The sequence below is a fragment of the Pundamilia nyererei genome, unplaced genomic scaffold (genome assembly GCF_000239375.1).
Source record: "Pundamilia nyererei isolate P.nyererei 1_Seehausen unplaced genomic scaffold, PunNye1.0 scaffold00207, whole genome shotgun sequence".
In the NCBI taxonomy this organism is placed as follows: domain Eukaryota; kingdom Metazoa; phylum Chordata; class Actinopteri; order Cichliformes; family Cichlidae; genus Pundamilia; species Pundamilia nyererei.
The window spans coordinates 615,448-621,523 of record NW_005187608.1 but is presented as its reverse complement, the minus strand read 5'-3'; the positions used below and the strand labels follow the sequence as shown (position 1 = coordinate 621,523).

Below are 6,076 nucleotides of genomic sequence, written 5' to 3'. Positions count from 1 at the left end.
AAACATCTGATTGCAGAAGTAGCATTGTTTATATATGGCATTGTTTTATCTCTTAATTCATATTCTAAACATGAATTCATGACTGAGACCCTGAAACTGACTCGAGAACAGAATGACCTGCTCTGGAAACATTATGAGACAGACTATGTTAGATAGAGATAGACTGGCCAAGTGAACAGAGTGAGGTCCACTGAGGCGCTGACTGTAAATTAGGCTGAGGATGACATAGCTCATAAAGAGCCTTGCTTTCTTCGGGGGTTGGTTGCTCCGTACTGTTATGGGGAGTTCAATTTTATTTATACAGCCCCAAATGACAACACCAGTCGCCTCAAGGTGCTTTATATTATATCATAATAGGTCAAGAAAGAGGATCTTGATGCAGCACAGCAGACACACAGCTCGGTGAATAAACAAAAATAAATGTTTGTAAAAATGCACTGGTTTAACAGAAGCTGGCTGAAAAAGAAACAACAGGTTCAGGAGTCCTGGCAAACACAAAACATAGAAACAAGAAGTTCAATAGAAGAGCTCAAGTAACATTGTCATAGTGGAGACTTTGTGCGGGTGGGGTGATGTTAACAGTCTGTTTTGACAGACCGTTCAGATTAGCATTACCTCCACCTTCCAAATATCCTGTCACATTTGACCTCTGCTCTCACGTTTATTTCACTTCTGCCTTTGACTTCAAAATGTGTAACGTCTCTACAGAAAGCGATGTCAAGAGAAAGCAAATGAGCCACCTAGGTAGCTAAAAATACACTGTAGTCAAATATTGTACATGTAAAAAGCCCAAGTTATTCATATCAGCAATTTACAAGTTGTGTTATTCCATGAACCACTCAAATCAAATCAGAGTAAACATCTGGCCTTGTGTTTACAGTTCAAAGTCTGTATTGAATTATATATTGAATGTTTTATTTCAAAGTTAGGTGGTGGTGCACAGGTAGAACCAAAAGAGAGAAATGTTGTTGTTTGGGTGAAACAAAAACATGTGAAGAATTTTGTTCTGCAGGTTCATTTAAAATCATTTCAACACTTTTCATATAGTTTGACTTTACAACAACAATCTTCACAATAACAGTAATGCCAAAGTTCAGTAAAGTAAAAACACAACTATCTGATTGTGATTACTCATCAAACTAAATATATTGTGTGTGCTTCACAAGTAACACACGATGTGATTAGTTAGAGGCAGTGTTGGCGCAGTCACAGTTGGTGCTTTTGATTGGCTGATGTGTCTGTTGGCACTTCGTCTGCCATCCACGAATTACAGACAACAGGAACGTTTAGCATGTAATGCATGTGTGTCTTTCTGCCCTTAGTCTTGGAACCACAGACGGTACAACAGGACTCCAACAGACCGGTACCAACCAACCACTAGACCACACAACAAGTCGGTAGGTTCCATTCATATCCTTTATCTGCCTCTCCACCTGTGTCTCATGCATTTCTAACTGTTTTGCGTTGTCTGTTTGTGTTGCGTTTTTTCCTGCTTAAGTTTCGTTGCTTTCTGTTTTTGTGTTAATTTTTTGCTGAAGTCGTTCTTTCTGTTTCCTGCTTAATCTCACAAGTAGATTATCACCAATTTGCCTTGATTAGGCCATTCTTCCTGCAGTTGAGGCGGGAAGAAAGACAAAAAGCCACTCTGCAATTTGAACACGTGCAAGGAACAAGTGATTGCGATCAATAAAAAAATGAGCAGGGAGAGAACAAGGGTGAAAATAAATGAACAAGTAAATAAATGAATTGCCAATTTCTGTTCTCGTCAAGTGTTTTTTGAAGGCAGCTCTTGAGGAAAAGCTGTTTCCGCTGAAGGACAGCAGTCTCTGTCTGAGTGTGGGTGTCTCTGCCTCTCCTTTCTGTATGTCACTGCACACCCAGGCTCAAGGTGCTTTAGACTGAGGGAGTGTGTGAGTGAGTTAGTTATGGGGAAAAGGAAGGGGTTAGATTGAGGGTTTAGCTGTCTTCCTCTTACATGGCAAATGTGGGATCGGAAACAGCAACACTGGATTCCAATCATTTGACCTGCACACAAAGCAGCATTCACTCAGTTTTAATATCGCTCTGGGTTCTTTGCTAGCTTAGCGTTTATATCCAAGCTGAAGGCTGCGCCATTATTCTCCACCTCCGCATGCCACAATCAGCTCATTGTAGGGTAACTGCAAGTGGAACCGATAAGCAGGATCGGCAAGCAGACTAACAGTTCCAAAAAATGCGACTTTTACTTTTACTACATAAACCAGTTCTAGATTCCCATGCTAAAGCTAACGAGTCCCCACTGTCCTCTGTCCACCATGCTGGATTCACAGCCACAAATGGAGCCACAGTAAGGTCCTTCATAGCTTTATTTTTGTACGTTAGCACTGTCATATTGAGGAAATAAACAGACACTAGAAATCTCTCGTTCTTCTTTAGGCTGAGCAGCAAAAACAGGAGTGTAATGGTTTTAGCTAACTAGCTAACTAGCATCATTAACTAGTTAATGTGGCTAGTAGTATTTGTGTTTGCAGTATGCCCTAATTCGATTTTTTTAACATGCATGTTTGCAGACTTAGCCCTTAGCACTGTTACAGTAACAGAAAATACAGAACACTAGCTGACAAATACAGCAGCATAAATACAGTGATCGGTGCTGCTGTGACATCAGTGTTAGGTCTGATTACTGTCAGACATCAAGTGCACGTCTCCTCTCTGTTTGTCCCAGTGTTGTCAGTAAAAGGGCACTTCTTCGCCACAGAACTGTCATTTAATGACATCAGTATATTACACTTTTAATGACACAAAATTAGAGCCTTCCCCAGCACCTTCATACTGGTCTACACGTTTATTATGTAAACAGGAAACTATACCAAGTATGTGTCATGTAGCAAACTGGTTCAGTTGTGAATATTTATGTATATGACACCCATGAATTATCTCACTTTGTGTTTATGTAACTAGCTCTGTGTTCTTTTTCCTTAGCTTTTATAAATAAAGGTACTATGAAAGACATTGTATTGTGTCACTTAAAGAGTACTGAAGTCCCTGCGTGGGAGTCCTGTGGTTCAGAGTGAAGGCTGAGGGCTCAGAGGTGAAATAACAGTCCTCACTGGGACAAAACGAATGAGAAAACCCTACTGACATGTGGACTGACAAGCTAACATTTACGTCACGGCAGCATCACTGCGATGACACACAGGGACAAGACAATAAAGCCAACCTTTTCATCTGTAGTGTGTATTTGTGTATATATATAGAAATATATTTGTCATGTTTAGGTTTCTATGCATATTAACAATGTTACCAAATAAGAAATTCACTGTGACTTATATACAGATTGTTTATTTAGTTATTATTAGTAGTAGTAGTCAATTAATTAATTTTTAAAATATTATTTCTTTCACCTTCACCAGCTCTTGGACTCCAACTACACCCCGGTGACTTTGTCTGTCCTCCTTGTTTATGTCTTCTCCTTCTCTGTGATGAACCTAATTCTGTAGTTTTAGCCCATTTGTTCTGCGCTCTTTCACCAAATGATGTTGTCATGTCTGTCTCTGTTTCTCTATAATGAGCTCTATGAACCTGGTGCTTATTCCAGTGATGTTAAATCTAATAGTATACAATACAGTCTAAATGTATGTTGTTTTCAGCAGCTTTTGACTAAGTTTGGTCAGGAAATGTTTTTGTCCGTTAAACTTGACAGGCTGTTTCATCGTTCCTCAACTACAGTCTTTTCATGTTCAGCAGAGCCACCCCGACACATACATGTTATAAATTCATTCAGGAAAGCAAACATTTCCACGGCGCAGGACAGCCGACCCTTCGAGCTGTGGCTAGCTGAGAGCTAGAGGGACGAGACAGTGATAAACACACGAGGATGGGAAAATAGCAGGAAAGGAAATGTGGAAGTTGGCGGCTGCACGAAGGGAATGAAGGAGTGAAGGAATTTGGAAACAATGGAGTCTTTGTTAACACTGACCTTCCCTCTCTCCCTGCCTACACTACACCTTCAAGCTACCTCCCATCCCTCACTCCAACTGCTCAGGGTATTTGTTTTGGTATTAGGTACTGTATCCACCAGCCACTCAGATTTCAGATAATATTGCTAAACAGACGCTTGTGGGAAGCAATGACCTTTAGCATGCTCAGTTCACATTTTTAGAGCAGTTGGTTCTCTTTATTGTGTCTTTTTAGTCGTGAATCCTCTTGAAATTTCTTTTTTAAATGTGAATTTAAGAGTCAGTTAATCAAATTATATAACTGTTTATGCTAACGCTTAACAATTAGCATGAGGTTGGATTAAACAAATATAGACACTGAAAAGTCAGAGCTATTCAGCTCCTTTGTGCTTCTCGGCCCTAATTATCATGTAGCACTCTGAGGCAGGCAGTGTGGGACCCAACTGCAGCATTCAGAGAAAAGAATAGATTAAAAGAGGCAGCTTTATTGCTGTACTGAAACTAAATAATTAAAAAAAATCAAGAAAAGAAGAAAACTAGGAGCAAACAACTGGAAAACTACAGGGTGCCCATGAAACTCACAGAAGACTCTGGAAGCAAAGCAAGAGGGGACAACGCAACAGAGAAGACAGGAAGACACAGATTATTTACACAGAGGGAGACTAGAGCAGTGTGGACACAGCTACACAGAAGCTGACTGACGAGACACCGGGAAGCAACACTGAACATAATACACACAAGATTATCAAAATAAAACAGGAAGTAATATACACTGGAGCTCAGAATCAGACTTTAGACTGAGCTCAACACTGGGACTGAGGATAAGCAGACGGACTGGGGAGACAAAGGGACAAAACACAGAGAGAGCAACATGAGAACATGAAGAGGGCAAAAAACATTGACGGGACGACAAATGTATTCATTAAAAACAAGACAGGGAAAGCAGACAGAGAGACAGAACACAGAGAGATGAGATTTTTAATCTCAATGACATTTTTATCTTGATAAATAAAAGACTAATTAGTGGCAGGTCCAGGTAGCTTTACAGATGGCGCCATACCAAAAGCAATTTTGTAAAAACTTTGTTGTTAAATTTTACTTTTCTATTGGTAGCTTCAAAATATCTATAAAAAGTATTCACTCACCCATCCAAATCATTGCCACCATGGCCACAGGTAAGACCAAGCACCTAGGTTATGCAGATTGCATAACAAATATTGTGAAAGACTGGGCTGCTGTGAGGAGCTCAGAGACTTCCAGGATGTGCAACAAGTCCAGGCATGAAACTTCCTGGCTGCTAAATATTCCAGTCCGCCGTTGATGGCATCATAACAAACGTGGAACCGATTGGAAACATCAGCAACTCAGCCCCAAAGTGGTAGGCCACGTAAAATCACAGAGCGAGGTCAGCGGATCAGAGTCGCATCGGGTGCACAGTAGCTTCACATCAGCTCGAGAACAGTGCATAGAGAGCTTCATGGAGTGGGTCATAATGACGGAGCAGCTGGAGATGCTGCCACTGGACTCTGGAGCAGTGGATACGTGTTGCTCGGATGAGCCTTGGTTTGGCAGTTGCCAGGAGAATGGTACTTGTCTTACTGCATTGTGCCAAGTAAAGTTTGCTGATGGGGGATTATGATGTGGGCTTGTTTTGCAGGAGTTGGCCCCCTTAGTTCATTTGAAAGGAACTCTTAAATTGACTCCACAGTGTCTAGGCATGCTGAAAAATTAACGCTCCCAGCTTAATGTAGATGGCCCTTCCGCTTCCAACATGACTTCACATCAGTGAACAAAGTGCGGTCCCTAAAGACATGGATGAGCGATTTTAGTGTGGAAGAATGTGACCTTGACCCCACAGAGCCCTGACCTTAACCCGATGGAACACCTTTGGGCTGAATTACAACAGAGACCTCTCATCCAACATCCATGGCTGACTTCACAAACGCACGTCTGGAGTAGTGGTCAAAAATTCCAGAAAGAAGTTTCTAAATGTAAAGTTTTGACATTTTTCTGACAGTCCAGCATTGATTTGAGCCCATTTTAAGAAAAAGAAGTGATGCCTTTCCATTCGTCCATCTGTATCAGGCTGACCTTAAACTGGACACTGAACACACAGGGATTACTGTTATTTCTGTTTA

At 41.0% G+C, this 6,076-nt stretch overlaps 1 protein-coding gene across 1 annotated transcript in view; it reads left to right on the top strand.

The window, feature by feature from the left end:
- The window catches only part of tenm3 (teneurin transmembrane protein 3), a 351,094-nt gene that overhangs the window by 80,189 nt on the left and 264,829 nt on the right, over positions 1-6,076 (top strand). Inside the window, exon 2 of the mRNA XM_013914582.1 lies at positions 1,323-1,397. The gene's annotated coding sequence lies outside the window, so the exon portion shown is untranslated. The remainder of the gene's footprint in view (positions 1-1,322; positions 1,398-6,076) is intronic.